General features: G+C 47.8%; 1 pseudogene; it reads right to left on the minus strand.

Moving 5' to 3' along the window:
• Positions 1-232: 232 nt before the first annotated feature.
• LOC146821372 (MORN repeat-containing protein 2-like) overlaps positions 233-17,537 on the minus strand; it is a 60,411-nt pseudogene continuing 43,106 nt past the window's right edge.

The raw sequence follows: 17,537 nt of genomic DNA on the forward strand, positions 1-17,537 counted from the left end.
TTTTCTTTAGTGAAAGATAACTTTGATGTGGGATGTCTACATTTCAATGCACAGTGTCTGCTTTCGATGCCTCAATTTTATTTATAATGTCCAGTGTCTGCATTTCAAGCTCCAGTCTCTTGCTTGATGCGTAGATTTCGAGGTTGGGCTCAATACTATTGTCTGATGTTTATCAAGCTTCAGTTTCAAAATCAAGGCACAATTTAAGCTTTATTTTGGTTTTGATGGAGATCTACATTGCAAGCTTCAGTTTCAGCCCCGGTGCTGCTCTCTTATGGAACATGCCTCTCCATTCAAGCCCCTGAGTATCAACAAAGTCCCCCTCTCCTTCCAATCTGCAAAAATAAAGAGACATCCTGTCTATTTACGTTAGGAGTTTGGTGTCTTTTAAAATGAAATGTTCACTGGCCAGTTCAGCATATTGTTATGTACAGTAATAATAAATGCAATAACCTTCATATATGCCAACATTAATCTCACAAAAACAGAAAAGTAGAGAGTTCCACGCATCAATCTTCACAAGCGACCTTTTTGAAAAAATTGACTTAAGTGAGTAGAACCATGCCTTTGTTGATTGTTCTTTTCACAGGTTTTAAATATTTCCCAGTCTATCTCAAGCTGTTTTCTAATTGTTTTCCTGCTGGTTTCAAATTATTTGAATTACCTGGAGTGGAAGGCTTCTTCCTGGTAAATCTATAAGTGGCAGGAGCAAACTTATTGACAGAATGTATGATAGCATGGTTCTTCTGATTATTGAGGGTTTTAGTAGAAAGTGGGATCAGAAACTTTGACAAGGCTTTAAGTTCTTGACATAGAAATGCTTATTAGTGGTTGTTGCATAATTTACATTGACCATTTCTCCTTATTGTGAAGGTTCAGCAGGGTAAAGTAGAATGCATAGCAGTCTTTTCAATTGAGTTTAACTGATTGCTAAGAATTATGATATTTGAATGAGAAAATATAAGATACAGGGTGTTACAACTGTAGTCAGTCAGTATGGACAGTGATTGAGAAAGATAATGAAGTAAGCAAGTTTCTTTTAGCTTTGAAGCAAATAGGTTTTTGCTGTTGTTCCTCTGGATATTGAGGTCTCCTAGGGGAACACTGACTGTTGTGAAACATCTTGGATGTAATGAGTTTGTTCAGTTTTCAAAAAGGGTAGCATTATGCTCTTGGGGATGGCAAATAATATGAATGAAGGCAAGCGGTATTGTGATCCAGTCTGATGATTACTGAAAGACAGTGGAAGTAGGAAAAGGAAAGGGAGTCACCTATTGTCACGAGCAGCTAGTGCAGGTAAAAACGGTGGGGCAGGGGAAGCAGTGGGGGATTCGACATACGACAACAAGAGAAACAAATAAAAAAAAAGAAAACCATGGTTTCTATTCTTTATAATGTAAGTTTCCCACATCATCATATGTCAAATCCCCATACCCCACACCCCTCCCCAACGCCCTTACCTGCATGGGCCACACCTGCATTTTGTGCAAATCTAGCTATGGTTGTGTATTAGAAGAGCAATGCTTAAACCATTTTTGAGGTCTATCTTGATGAGAATGAGAATAGCCATCTGCTAATAGGGTCAAACATGATGGTGGTGTTTGTGCACTGATGTTCAATGCCAGGAACATATGAACGCTGCTATTATTCTGTAATTTGTCTGTGGGATAGGTGGTGGGAGGGGGTAGTAGAAATCTTGGGGGAAATAATGTCAATTTGCTGTGTCTTGATGCGCCACAATATAATGTTGCTTTTTTCTAGTTTCTTCTTACTCACAATAAAAATAAAAATAAATAAATGGTGGTGGAGAAGAGGGAGATAGCTACATTTCGACAATGCATATGAAATCTAGACTGTGAGATGTAATGAGTTCAGTAATCTCACAAGTTTGTGAAGATCTTGTATTAATTAACATACATTTTCAGTTAATATCTTTGGAGAAAACAGTATGAAAGATGTAGGTGGCATCAGTTTGCATACGTAAGGCTATCTTTTGGAATACATTTGTTTCTTTATGGCCTCAAGGACGGGATGTGGGATCCTGAGTTTTTAGAAAGGTATAGATAGGTATTTTTGAAGGTAATAAAAGTGTGGGGAAAGGGTGTCAGGAGTCGATAAAGTCAATAAATGTGAAGTGTAACTAGTGAATGGGGGGGCGGAGCCAGCCACCATGCTCTGACTGAGTCGACCTCAGAGCACCTCTAAACCTGTGGCCTCCCTGGCCTCTTCCAGCAGCCTTCCTGTTTCTGAGGGAAGGACTTGAGGCACACTCTTGGACCTCTACGGTGCTGGTGATTGATGCTGTAAATTGGTGCCAGGAAAGCAGGAGTACCATCATCCCTAGAAGACAGCAGAATTTTAACATGGTGGCTTCCCTTGGAGACTGGGAGCCTCCCTGATCTCACCTAGAGTTGGGGTGAAGCAGCTCTTGGGAGGAATAGCTGCCCAGTCCTGAGAGTATTAACAGGGGGGGCAGTAGATATGGAGGCCCGCGACTACAGATGACCTCGGGAGTATGGCTCCTTGGACCCGCCCCCTTTCTCATCGGCACTACCCTGAATTGCTGAGACTGCAGTGACGGCTCTACTCTCATAGTGGGCGACACCCTATTCTCGCCTCCTGCAGTCCCAGCGGTGGTGCCTTTGTGCCTGAACATTGCTCCCCTCAGGAGTGTGATTTTGTGGGGCCAGTGGACTCGGGGCCTTCCCGCAACCGGGAACACTATTGAGTGTGATATTGCCTGGGCCCGTCCAATTTCCTCCCTGGCATGGTCCTGCAGCATGTCTTGTGTGCCTTGATTACTCGACTCCCTAGCGATTGCCAACTGCATGCACATCTATGACTAACACAGGGTGCTCCCTGATACCAACCCCTGTAGCAGATCCTTGCCTGCTGGGCCAGTGCTGGCACATGAATTGTAGATTGGATACTGTGGCCTATATTCTACAGCCTTGCAGGTATGCTGGTGGAGTATCAAGTTTACTTGTTTGGCGAGCTGGTGCCTTTTATTGTGGACTAATTTAGCTGACGTATGTACCTGTCAGCTATTTGGTGTTGGGACAGGCCTACTTGTGTGGAGGGTTAGGTTGCAATGTCGAGATATCTTGTGATGTTGCTGGTACTCTGGGCGGAGTGAGTCACTGATGACAATAGGACCTGCCTTGTTGCTACCTGCGATCCTGGAAGTGTATGACTGGTGACTTTGGGATAGCTGTGGAATTGGAGGGCCCAGGATGTTCTGGAGCTGCTACTGGGGACTACCTATCTGGGCTCGCCTTCTCTCTCCTGGTTGCTGTGGCTTGACTTTTGGTTGTGCACTAAGTCCCTTTACTGTTGTGCTACTGTGGGGGCTGTGACCCCTTACTGCACCCCTATTGGGATCTTAGCCTGGGACTTTCGTGCTGCATCAGAGCCATACTGGGAGGCAGTAGGCGTGCCAAGGATGACGATGCCACCAGCACCTCCCTGCAGGGGATCAGGCATGGCACCTGGTGGAGGCGACAGTGCCTACATGGACGACAAGTTTGATAAATTGCTGGCCACCATTGATGCATCAGGGGAGCACCTAGATGGAAAAATTGATTTCCTGTCCATGGACCTGGGTCTGATCCGTGAAGATTCGCTGAAGGTTTCACAGAGGGTCTTGGCCTTTTAGACCACGGTACAGTAATTTTCACCAGTAGTTCAGACAGCAGACCAACGTATTACTGCTCTGGAGGCCCCAACAAATCACCACCTTACCCGCTTGGATGACCAGGAGGCTCGGGCCAGGTGTAACAATGCCTGCATTGCAGGGTTTCCAGTCCCAGTTGAAGGGGACTCTCTTCTGGCCATCCTTGAGACCTGGCTGTAGGATATTTTGCCCCTGAGGGAATCTCCAACTTCCACGCCCTGAAACGGGTGAAAAGAGTCTCAGCATGTGAGCCCTGGCCCGGGGCTCCACTGCAGCCGCTGGTGGCCTGTCTTCTTCATTTTCTGGACCGAAATTATCTTCTGCAGCAGGCCCAGGCCCATGGCCCATTTGTGGTAGACAACCCTTAGGTGTCCTTGAGGCCAGATTGTATGTACAAATTCACATGCAGGGAGCGTCTTTTGTGTCAGTAAAGAAGAATCTGAATGAGCTGGGGCTCCTGTACTCTGTTCCTGGCCCACCTGGGGGCTCAATCGGAGGATAAGGTGCATTTTTCACAGACCCATCAGCGGCGTGGGACTGGATTGAATTGCACAACAAGGGTATGACACTTCCTGAGGCATCTGGGCCCAGCCACGCTCAGTGCCCCAGATGCCAGCGGTTCAAGCAGCGTGGAGCAACCCGCCCCTCAGGAACTCAGGTGGAGTTGGAACAATCTTGAGCAGCTGAGACAGCTGCTGCTCTATGGTCGAGTGGATAGATGGCCCGATCTGTGCCACCGGCGAGCTGTTCCACTGTGTCAGACTCTGCAAACTCTCTTCCCCCTGGCCTTGGAGAGATCTTACCAGGAGCTACTCCCCGGTCTGTAGAAGACTTGATTTGAGATGTTACTGCAATGCCTATGAAAATTCGCTTTACCTCATTGTTTTTTTTCAGGTTGTATGGCTCGCTAATTATCTATGATTGTTTCATTTCTTTACCTTTGTTATAAGAGGTTGATGAGGGGGCTTCTGGAACATTCTCTATTACCATACTGTCTTGTTGTGGTAAGTTCATACCTACTGCTGGCGGCTTATCTTCCTCTGTGGATCTGTTAGTCCCTTTGGCCCAATCTTTGTTTTTTGTGGGGGACCTCTATGTGGTGTTGTTTGGACAGGATGGTTGTGAGTCTCAGTCCTTGGGGGGTGGTGGGTATCACATTAAGTTGAAATTTTGTGTTAAGCTGTGTGTATTTTAGTATTCCAGCAACTATGTTTACAGTGTTGTAGTGTTGTAAGATTGGCACAGTGTTCAGCAGGGCTCCCCACAATTGTTGTGTTGATTGGCCTGCTTCAGCGGCTTCCCCCTCCCCTGACATGTCCTCCATGGCTCTGCATGTTAAAACACTAATGTGGAATGTACGGGGCCTTACTTACCCATCCGGGTGCTGTAATCTGCTGTCCTACTTAAAGCAGTGGGAAGCCCACATTGCTTTTTTTCCAGGAGACCCACCTTGCTGAGACGGAGGGCTACATTCTTCAAGGATGAGTTCATAGTTACTCTTATTGTGCTTTCTCTCGTGGTGCACTTTTATGGATTTAGCCAGGAGTTCCTTTCCGCTTGCATAGGACGATCATAGACCCAGAGGGTTGCTATGTTCTGGTGCTGGGGAGTTCGGATACAAGGTATATAGCTCTTTAAATGAGAACACGCCTAATGTGGACCAATCCACATTTCTTGTTTGTTTAGTGTCTCTGCTCTCGTAGATGATCCCCTACTGGAGGGTGGGGAGGTGGGACTTTCTTGCATGGAAGATCTGGGTTAATACCGCACGCACCTTCCTTTGCGAGGTGCACCTTCCTTTGCGGGGTGATGACACTGGCAGGTTGGCAGCAGTTACTGGTTTGTGGTCAAGCCGGTGGGACTTAAAGAATTGCGGCCGTATGCGTTACTCAGAGTCCTCCTATTGCTCTGGACTACAAGATCTCGAGGTGCATCTTGATCTGATTTATACATGTAAATCTTTGTATGGACAGGTGATGGTGCTGGAAAAACTGGCAAATACGTATTCCGTACTCACAAATTATACTGTCGGTCTGAAATAAACTAGGATCAGAATAGATACTGGAGAAACAAGAAAACAGGAGAAAAAACGGAAAAAGAATCCGAGGTAATTAAGGCAGGTATATGGAAACCTCCATTGAGGAAAAAGTTCCCATCACCCACCGAAGGTGGTTTCTCATCATTTGGGAACTGGGGGCATACACTGGAGTACCAATCACTCTGGGGATCGTAATGGTACCCTGGTAGTCCCAGGCAACCGTGCCAAATTGTTACCAACGGTGGAGTGAAGAAAGCAGTGCGAAAAAATATGAAAAAAAGCAAATGTGCGATTAAAAATGACTACCAAGACACGGTGTACTTTATTCTGGTGCTATCTTAGTGTCAGATTAAAAACAGTATTGACAGCTTAAACAAATAACTGCCAGTTCTTGGGTCTACATGTTTCGGCTTGAGGACATAGGAGTCCAAGCTCTCGTCAGGACCATGTAAACGCTACTGCAAAAACGTGATAATAAAACAAAAATTGTGGTTTTAAGACAGTGGCCTAAATCAGTGGTTAATACCCAGATACAACCTGATGAAGTCCTGTAGTTTATATAGGATCAGTTATAGGCATTGTCTGGTGATGAACCTTTAGAATCAAAGACAAAGAAGTATTCTAATAAAGGTGCTCTCCATAATCATGTTATTCAACAGTATAAATCTCTGATCAAGCAGTTTGTATGAGTAATTTCAATATAATATACACTTAATAGTGAATAAGTTATTAGAGCTATAAAATTATACCAATATACTTTATGAGACACACAGTGTAATTGACACCCGTATTCATGTGCACTTACCCGATAAGGAGTGGGTACGCACCTCGCCTCACCTGGCATCCGCTCAGGCCTTTATGAGGCACCGCTCTAAAAAGGAAATTTCAACAACAAGGTAAGTAATGCCTGGGGGCCAGGGAGACTCTCCTGACTCGGCTAACGGAGGCGAAAATCCTTTGATTGGTACTAATGGATACTAGCGCTAAAACCATGGCAGAAGGAACTAAAATGAACGACTATGAAAGCATCAATCCGAGTCAAACGGGTCTGAGAATCGTGGACAAGACAATGGAATAATGGCAAATGCTGTCAGGCTGTCTATTTTGCGAACCGTTGCGATCTAACACAGGTTTAAGAAATAACAGTGATAAAGCTCCGGTGAGGACCTGATGGGTAGTGTAATACTATCTAAAAGCACTATTCAGAGCAGGCTGACTGTTGCCAGACTGAACTATTAGCACTCAGCAGGATAGCACATATTGTTATCCAAAGATATAATCAAAAATTATAATCAAAAACCGCCAGAATGGCGGAGAGCAGCAAAATTCCCTTACCTGTCCGTCGGTACCCCGCTTCGAACGCCGAAGCTGGAAGGGGAGGTATCCGGCGGGCGGAAAAGGAGGAATTTTATAGGCTGTTGGTGTGCATGTGCCCGTTTCAACAGCTACGGGTCGCGCATATGGTCAAAAAGCGGAACAGTGTCTAGAACGGTTCCAAAGCTACCTGGGACTCGTAGTCAGGACAGGTTTGATCGAATGTTCGCAATAATGTTTTAAAATAATGTTTTAAAAAAGCTGCAATTGCGGACCTTATGAATTTGAATATGGCAAACTCATGAACGTGTGATAAAATAATGTAATTCTGATCAGGAGATCCGTTTGCACGAGAGGAACCTCAAAATAATACAGCAGTGAGGAGGCCGGGTGAGACCAAAGAAAAATGATTTCGTTGGCGGAAAAAACAAATAAACAAATAATGTCTAATCCTGGCCTACATGAATACACAAAAGTGCTGCAAAGGGATGAAATCCTATAAGAAAGTCCACGGGATATCATCGTTGAATCCCTGTTGGTCACTCTTGAGTCTAAAAACCCATTTTTGTTCTTTGATGAACAGAAAACGCTTAATGTCAGTCACATGAATAGGAATGAAAGGTTGTTCCAAAACCAACCTTTTTAGATCTTCAGGTTTGTGTTTCAGTTCCAAAAAATGGTTGGTAAGTTTCGTGGCCTGTCTGTTACGTCTGATGGTGCTTTTGTGCTCATTGATGCGCGTTTTGACTTTTCTAGTTGTCATGCCAACATAGCGCAGAGAGCAGGGGCATGTGATCAGGTAAATAACTTTCTCGGTATTGCAATTGGTGTGTCTTTGCAGTATCCAAGGTATACCTGTACCTATATCGACTGATTTCGTCATCTCAGTCTGTGGGCAGGCAGAACAATGGCCGCACGGAAAGTGGCCTTGGACTGGCGGTAAATTCCATAAGGTATTCGTCATACCAGAAAATCTGCTTCTAGGTCTGGTGTGTACGAGGTTATCGCGCAGATTAGACCCTCTCTTAAAGGCAAAAAGAGGGGGTGGAATAACCTCATTCCCTGTATTCAGTATGCGCCAATGCTTGCGCACCGTCTTTTGTACTTGATTAGACCATGTACAAAAAGTGTTCACAAAAGTCATTCTGGACAGAGGGGGCTTGGGCATGGGAGGTTCCAGGAGGGCCTCCCTGTTGTTGTTCAATGCTCTTTTGAATGCCTGTTTCACCAAACGTCTGGGATATTGTCTGTTACTCAGTTGTTTCGATAGATCCTCAGCATGGTGATTAAAGGTGGTAAGATCCGAGCAGTTCCTACGAATACGTAAGAACTGGCCAACTGGAAGGTTTTCACGAAGGGATCTGGGATGATGACTTATGAAACTGAGTAAGGAATTTTTGGATAGTGGTTTCCTATACAGTTCACACCCCAGTTTACCTTGATCAGGTACTATCAGGATGTCAAGAAATGGAAGGCGTTGTTTGTCGAATGCAATAGTAAAACGCAAAAAAGCATTCTTGGTATTGAGCCATGTGTGGAATTCAAGTAGTGAGGTCAAAGATCCTCTCCACACAACCAAGATGTCATCGATGTATCTTTTCCACAAGGTAATTTGTTCTCTGAAAGGGTTTGTTTGGATTAGTACATTGTTCTGCTCGAAAAGGTGGACATACAGATTCGCCAGGCTGGGCGCGAAAATGCTGCCCATCGATGTACCTGAGATTTGTAAATAGATGGTGTCTTCATACTTAAAGAAATTTTCCATCATAGCCAGTCTGGCACACTCCATGATGAAATGGACAGGTGTAATAGTGTCCAAATCTCTTGCATCTAAGAGGCTTCTGATGGCCTCTAGAGTTTCCATTTGTGGGATACAGGTGTAGAGGGATTCCACATCCAGACTGACCAAAAGGTCTGTTTCTGTATCGTAACTGATGTTTGGGAGCAGTCTGAGTACATCTTTGGTGTCCTGCAGGTAGCTGGGCATTTCCTTTACAAGTGGCCTCAGGAAGAAGTCCACGAAAGTAGAGAGCGGTTCTAATAAAGAGCCTATGCCAGAGATAATAGGCCGCCCTGGAGGTGGTCTTTGGCTCTTATGGATTTTGGGCAAGACGTAAAAGTATGGCATAACAGGATGTAAAGTTATGAGAAATTGCGATTCTTGCTCAGTAATCCAGCTGGAGGATTTAGCCTCTTCCACAAGATGGGTTATCTCCCTGGATAGCCGTGGAGTAGGGTCTGTGGTCAAGGGTTTGTATGCTGACCGGTCATCTAGTTGTCGAAGACACTCTGTCGGGTAGGAGGCAGTGTCCAGAATGACAATTGCGCCGCCCTTGTCAGCGGGTTTGATGGTTATAGTTTCATCGTTCGACAGGGCTTGTAGAGCTTTTTTCTCTCTGAGGGGCAGATTGTGGTATATTTTGTTCGGTCTGGTACTGATGTTGGTAATATCATGAATGACGGCTTGTTCAAAGACTCTCACTCGATCCGGTGCTAAATGTGCTGGAGGGTTGAAAGTAGATGGAACTTTCAGACCCGTGTTTCTGTCTGAAAGGGTTTCAGAGGAAGATGTCAAATCCTTGTCTTTGAAAAAGAAATGCAGACGGATTTTTCTGAAAAATTTGGCTAGCTCGCAGCGCAGTTGGAAAGGGTCTCCCACATTGGTAGGGACAAAACCTAGGCCTTTGTTGAGCACCGAGCATTCATCCGGTGTAAGGATTCTTGTGCTCAGGTTAACCACTAGCTCATTGTGTCCGTGCTTGTCCCTGCTTGTGGTTGTCCCTTCCTGCTGCGGGTGTTGGGTGGTGGTTGGTCTGCCAACCAATGAACTTGGGGCTGTCCTCTCCTTCTGCCCCTGTTGCGTCCACGGCCTGCTCCTAAAAAAGGCGGCTGCCCAAAGAAAGGGGGTTGTGGACCGAAGGGTGGTTGGGACTGCATGTAAGGAGGGGGAAAGGGGTAACCCCATGGGGCTGGGGGCCACCACGAGCCTCCTTGGTGATATGGGTTAGGCATACCTCGTCTAGGATTTGATCGGAATTGTTGTCCGTTCCCTCTTCTAGGTGGGTATGTATTGTTCTGTGTGTCTGAATCAGTGGAGTTGGTATCTGATCCTGACGAGGAATAGGTGGAACCATATCTTTTGCCTCTTTTATTAAATTCTGGTGGGACATACTGTTCACTAGTATAAGGGTAAACTTTCTCAAGGGAGAAACGCAACAAATCCTTCTTAAATTTTTCAATTTTGGTAAATAGGATTGTATCTTTGTGGTCCTTGCTGGATTTGTTTGTTTCCTCCATGTTTCTCTTAAATACCGTGCTGGATATGGTGGTCTTAATTTGCCCTTCCAGAGTCTGTATTTCTACAAGTATGGCATCTGCCACCCTTTTAGCCGTGTTAATGATCAAGATCAACCAATCGCGTGTGCAGCGCCACGCGATTAGTGACCAGTCCTTGATGAAGGCTTTGTCTGTGAGAAAAAGTCTAGGAGAATTAGTTACAATCAGACCCATAGGGGCACTATTGCTTCTGAGGTATTCAGTCATGATAGCCCCATGAATGAAAGTACGAGAGTGGGAATTCTTGAGGCTGAGCAAGGATTGCCAATCATCCTGTGTGTTATTTGTGACTGAAGGTAGGGTATCTATAATGCTTGGATTAGAACTAAGAATTGATTGTATGACATTGTCGTCAAAAGAAAGACCAGTGAATTCTGCCATGGTGAAGCAAAGCACCGCTGACCAAAGAGTGGAGGCGGTAAAAATAATCTACCCACTTGAGGGAGACTAGAAAAACAAGCGGGGACCCGCAGCCGTAGCTGCTCTAAATTGTGGCAAACAAGAAAATGTATGAGAGGGTCCAAGGGATCAATTTAAGGACCTACACAGTATAAATCCCCAAATCAAATACTGTACTCACAAATTATACTGTCGGTCTGAAATAAACTAGGATCAGAATAGATACTGGAGAAACAAGAAAACAGGAGAAAAAACGGAAAAAGAATCCGAGGTAATTAAGGCAGGTATATGGAAACCTCCATTGAGGAAAAAGTTCCCATCACCCACCGAAGGTGGTTTCTCATCATTTGGGAACTGGGGGCATACACTGGAGTACCAATCACTCTGGGGATCGTAATGGTACCCTGGTAGTCCCAGGCAACCGTGCCAAATTGTTACCAACGGTGTAGTGAAGAAAGCAGTGCGAAAAAATATGAAAAAAGCAAATGTGCGATTAAAAATGACTACCAAGACACGGTGTACTTTATTCTGGTGCTATCTTAGTGTCAGATTAAAAACAGTATTGACAGCTTAAACAAATAACTGCCAGTTCTTGGGTCTACATGTTTCGGCTTGAGGACATAGGAGTCCAAGCTCTCGTCAGGACCATGTAAACGCTACTGCAAAAACGTGATAATAAAACAAAAATTGTGGTTTTAAGACAGTGGCCTAAATCAGTGGTTAATACCCAGATACAACCTGATGAAGTCCTGTAGTTTATATAGGATCAGTTATAGGCATTGTCTGGTGATGAACCTTTAGAATCAAAGACAAAGAAGTATTCTAATAAAGGTGTTCTCCATAATCATGTTATTCAACAGTATAAATCTCTGATCAAGTAGTTTGTATGAGTAATTTCAATATAATATACACTTAATAGTGAATAAGTTATTAGAGATATAAAATTATACCAATATACTTTATGAGACACACAGTGTAATTGACACCCGTATTCATGTGCACTTACCCGATAAGCAGTGGGTACGCACCTCGCCTCACCTGGCATCCGCTCAGGCCTTTATGAGGCACCGCTCTAAAAAGGAAATTTCAACAACAAGGTAAGTAATGCCTGGGGGCCAGGGAGACTCTCCTGACTCGGCTAACGGAGGCGAAAATCCTTTGATTGGTACTAATGGATACTAGCGCTAACACCATGGCAGAAGGAACTAAAATGAACAAATTACCTTGTGGAAAAGATACATCGATGACATCTTGGTTGTGTGGAGAGGATCTTTGACCTCACTACTTGAATTCCACACATGGCTCAATACCAAGAATGCTTTTTTGCGTTTTACTATTGCATTCGACAAACAACGCCTTCCATTTCTTGACATCCTGATAGTACCTGATCAAGGTAAACTGGGGTGTGAACTGTATAGGAAACCACTATCCAAAAATTCCTTACTCAGTTTCATAAGTCATCATCCCAGATCCCTTCGTGAAAACCTTCCAGTTGGCCAGTTCTTACGTATTCGTAGGAACTGCTCGGATCTTACCACCTTTAATCACCATGCTGAGTGTTAGAAATGGCGATTTCCGGTTGGCTGAGGCTTGCGCCAAAGCCAGGCAGAAACCACCAGTCTAGTCAGGGCTGGGGAGTTACACGCCAAAGATAACCCCTGCTCACCCCCTTGGTAGCTTGGCACGAGCAGTCAGGCTTATCCCTGAGGCGATGTGTAAAGCGTTTGCGCGCGCACCCAGCAACAACACCCAAGGCCCACCACAAAAGAAACTCCACACAAGGTATTCTATAAAAATAGCCTTTGTATTATACACAACACATTAGATAAAAACACACACTTTACAATGTGCCCACAGGCACGGGCAGAATTTACAAGGGATTATGTACAAGACAGGGCCACCTGGACCACTGTCAGGAATTGGCACTTCTTAGCACAAAAATATATAAAATCACTGTAGCACGAAAATAATATGTATAGCACACAACCAGTACTTACTGGTATCGGGGAAGTACCACCTGCGTAACCCTAACTATCTTAGGAGACTGTCACGCAGGGAACTAGAACCTCACTAGCACCACCTGTACTAGGAGAAAGCAACAACCACCTACGTATCACAATACCTGTAGGGGTAAGAGAACGTTACACATGATGCAGGAAAACATTCAGAGGTGCAGAGCAAAGGAAACACATGATGCACAAAACATTCAGAGGTGTAAAAGCAACAATTGCGCAAGAACTCCTAGGAGCCACCACCTGTGGCAGTCCCTGGCCAACTGGCCTGGTAGGGGCTAGGACGCCCTGCGTTCAACAAGTCAGGGTCAAGGCTGCGCCGGAGGCACAGTCCAAAACTCCGAGGGCCCCAACCTAAACGATGCAGCTGCCCACTAAGTGCTGGGCAGCTGGAGAAAGTAAACGTGGGCACCACTGTGCCTGGAAAACAACTCTTGTCGCTCCCGTGGAGCCTCCCTGGGCTCTAAAACACGAACTGCCCTCTAGAGCCTCAACCGGCTCTGCACTGGTACTGTACTGCGACGTTGGAGCCTCGCTGGGCTCGCGAACACGTTGGGGCGACCCACTGCCTTCCGGGGCCGCCCTAGTATGCCCACGGGTGTCCCCCCTTCGTTGGAGTCACCCTGGACTCTGAGGAAATATAGCGCCCCCCGTTGGAGCCGCAACCGGCTCTGCACGAACAATGCCTTCTGGGAGCCTCACAGGCTCTACTACTCTCAGCCCCCGTCGTTGGAGCCTCACGGGGCTCGTGAGCACAGCCCCCTGCACCCCCCAGCAGATGCGCGGAGTCCCCCAGCCCTCTAGGCACTCACCGGCTGCTCGGGGGACTCCCGCGTCGTCTCCGCTCTCCGGGGAAGGCTCCGAGGCTTCTCTGCAACGCGGAGGGGCAGGCACCGACAATGTGCCTCGCGCCCCCTCCGCATCAGCTCCGGCCGCACTTCTCCTCTCAGTCCAGCGCGGGGTAGGCTCCCGCCTGGATCCTAACTTCTTCGACCGGGCTGCGACCGCGGTGCCTGGCAGGAGGCGGGGTAGGCTCCCGCCCTCCTGCTTCCTGTTCTGGGTGTCCCGGAGGCCCGCCCTCAACCCGCCTGACTTCCGGTTTCAGCCCGGGCTGCAGCGGTGATTTTCCCGGCGATAAGAGGGGTAGGCTCCCTCGCAATACACGCAAATAAGCGGGGTGGGCTCCCGCTATCAGGATCGCAGCGCGCCTAGCGCTACAAAGTAAACCAGCGCTCCCAGCGCTATAAAGGTGGCTAAGGTCAGGACGACAGCGCGCCCAGCGCTATAAAGTCCAGAAAGCGCTCCCAGAAGTCCTCCAGGTATCCAGGGGCTGGGCAGGGCCCAGGGAGGCAAGCCTTCCCCTGGGCCCCAGCAGCAGCATGCCCCTGGTAGATTCGAGTTTGGAACAAGAACAAGAACATTTTGTAAGGGGACAGAGCCCCTTTTTATACACGAAATCCCTTTGTTCTGGGTTCAGGGTGAGGGGGAAAACCAGTCGCAGCTGGTTGGAGAGCACCCTTGATGTGCTCAGCCCCTCACTCTATTCACTGGCAGGGCTAGGGTCATTAGACGCACCACAGGGGCCGGCGCCAGCATTGTGTGGGGGAAGCCCTGTCCTATTCAGGACCCAGGTACACTCCTCCCCAGCCATCAACATGCTACCTCCCCATTCACCACTGGGTGACTCCTCCTGACTCTGGGGAATTCCCTAGTCCGTCACCTGACCTCACCAGCCAATCATCAGACAAGCCACACATTTCAGACTGCACACTGAAGTGCCCACTTCTAGAAGTGGCACTTCCACACCAGGTACATGCACGCCGCACACATCAACGCGCAGCATTCACTCACACGAGTCCGCACATACCAAACACGGGCCTGCACACCCCACGCATCAGGAACTACCGGGACATCTACATTCCCCCATGCATTCCTATGGGAGGGCAGGCCAACCTCACAACACGCACGCACTTTACCCTGGGACACAGCGGTAAAGTGAGCAGAAACCCAAAATCACTACACCAAGTTACCAATTACAAGCAAAAAGTTTCGGGGGGAACCTGCCAGAAGGGCCAAGTCCAACACAACCCCCTTCCAGCCAAAACGCAGGGCAGACCAATCACCACCGTGATGGTCTTCCCTGCTTGGGGCGATAGAACACGGACGCAGGCCCGCACTGCAGGGACACTCTCCGGTTCTACGCCATTCTCAATCAACATGGTTCCATCTGAAAAAAAAACAACCGCAAAGAACTCAGGCCCAACTAGGCTACCCCACTGGTACTACCTAGTTGTCCACGGCCAGGACCAGGCCCTAGGCCACCCAGATACCACTGGTCCTTGCCAAACCCAGAGTGGGGGGTAGTAACCCCTGGCATACAAGCCATTCTCCACTCTCCCTCTCAGTGTAGTTCCCAACTACCACTGATCCTTCAACCTAGGGTCCGCACCCTCAGGCTGACCAGAGGTCACGGGCAAGAATGCCCCACCCTACCTCTACTTCTGGGGTTCCGCACCCTCCCAGGGAAGCACCCACCAGAACACAACTCTCCCACCAGTTTAGGACCTCTCTCCACCAACTGGTCTACCACCTGGGATCCAAGGGGTCAGAGGCGAGGACTCCCTCCCTCTGCACCCCCTTCCACTGTAGAGCAGGGTCTCTTCACCTAAGATGAGCCCCACCTGCCCTCAGGACTACAGCTGCCCTTACGTCCAGATCCGGAAACACCGACTACTGGCTCCCCAACCGAGGGACGTACCCTTTGGTCAGATGCCTGGCGAACCAGGACTTAACGAGGGTGACACATAACTAATGGGTCGTGTGACAGTCTGCCTGGCGCTGATCTCACGACCTCCTGTCCATCTGACAGTGCGTGCAGACCCCCCAGGACAGAAGTGGCGACACCACGGTCACTCAGTGGCGACTCAGCCATCCCGGCTGGTCCCTGACCTACTGGTTCCCACTGGGGAATCCCTCCCCCTCTCACCCCTCCCTCTGGACTTCTGCACCCTCCCAACTGGAGCGGTACCGCCAGACACCAGGACTACTGGAGTTCTGATTACAGACGCTCCACGCCCTCTAGACACTGGGAGATCCTCCTCAAATGACCTATTGGTACAGCCTAGGCCCCCGACCTGATGTTCCCTAAAGAAACCATCCAGGCCCTGACACTGGGTTTCGGGCACCTGGAGACACGCAGTCCCACCCACTCCTTCTCCGCAGAGACAGGACGTGAGCCCCTACACCGAGACCTAGCTGGGCTACTCTGAACCTCTTCCACCACGCTGGGCTGGAAGACACCTCAGCCACTACTTTTGGAATCACTCCCCAATGCAAGTTCCCTATCCCAGAGAACTCACACCCAATCAACCAGCAAGCTCCTTATTTCAGAGAACTCACACCATTCATCCACATACACACACCCCCCAGACTAGTAAGACAGTTTCTACCGCCCCTGATTTCTCAACCTGACCACCACGTGACACAGGTACCACTACCCCGGGAACTGGGAATGGGAATACATGCACTGGACACACATCTGCTGCCACCACTGGATCCCACCCTCTGGTGAATCCAGAAAACACAATGCACTAAGGGGGATGATCTACCCTCCCGAGCTAGGGACACCTAACTCACAGTGCACAAGAACCACATTTCCAAAGAAATGACATTTAAAAACAATAATCCCTATACCATGTGATTTATCTAAATGCAGAGTTTTGTAGTGCGGCCAGTTGCTGCTGCGGTACAGCGCAAACGCAAGTCCAAATCCCACCGCTGATCACCAATGTTAGAAATGGCGATTTCCGGTTGGCTGAGGCTTGCGCCAAAGCCAGGCAGAAACCACCAGTCTAGTCAGGGCTGGGGAGTTACACGCCAAAGATAACCCCTGCTCACCCCCTTGGTAGCTTGGCACGAGCAGTCAGGCTTATCCCTGAGGCGATGTGTAAAGCGTTTGCGCGCGCACCCAGCAACAACACCCAAGGCCCACCACAAAAGAAACTCCACACAAGGTATTCTATAAAAATAGCCTTTGTATTATACACAACACATTAGATAAAAACACACACTTTACAATGTGCCCACAGGCAGGGGCAGAATTTACAAGGGATTATGTACAAGACAGGGCCACCTGGACCACTGTCAGGAATTGGCACTTCTTAGCACAAAAATATATAAAATCACTGTAGCACGAAAATAATATGTATAGCACACAACCAGTACTTACTGGTATCGGGGAAGTACCACCTGCGTAACCCTAACTATCTTAGGAGACTGTCACGCAGGGAACTAGAACCTCACTAGCACCACCTGTACTAGGAGAAAGCAACAACCACCTACGTATCACAATACCTGTAGGGGTAAGAGAACGTTACACATGATGCAGGAAAACATTCAGAGGTGCAGAGCAAAGGAAACACATGATGCACAAAACATTCAGAGGTGTAAAAGCAACAATTGCGCAAGAACTCCTAGGAGCCACCACCTGTGGCAGTCCCTGGCCAACTGGCCTGGTAGGGGCTAGGACGCCCTGCGTTCAACAAGTCAGGGTCAAGGCTGCGCCGGAGGCACAGTCCAAAACTCCGAGGGCCCCAACCTAAACGATGCAGCTGCCCACTAAGTGCTGGGCAGCTGGAGAAAGTAAACGTGGGCACCACTGTGCCTGGAAAACAACTCTTGTCGCTCCCGTGGAGCCTCCCTGGGCTCTAAAACACGAACTGCCCTCTAGAGCCTCAACCGGCTCTGCACTGGTACTGTACTGCGA

Source organism: Triturus cristatus, chromosome 6, assembly GCF_964204655.1.
Source record: "Triturus cristatus chromosome 6, aTriCri1.1, whole genome shotgun sequence".
NCBI classification, from domain to species: Eukaryota; Metazoa; Chordata; class Amphibia; order Caudata; family Salamandridae; genus Triturus; species Triturus cristatus.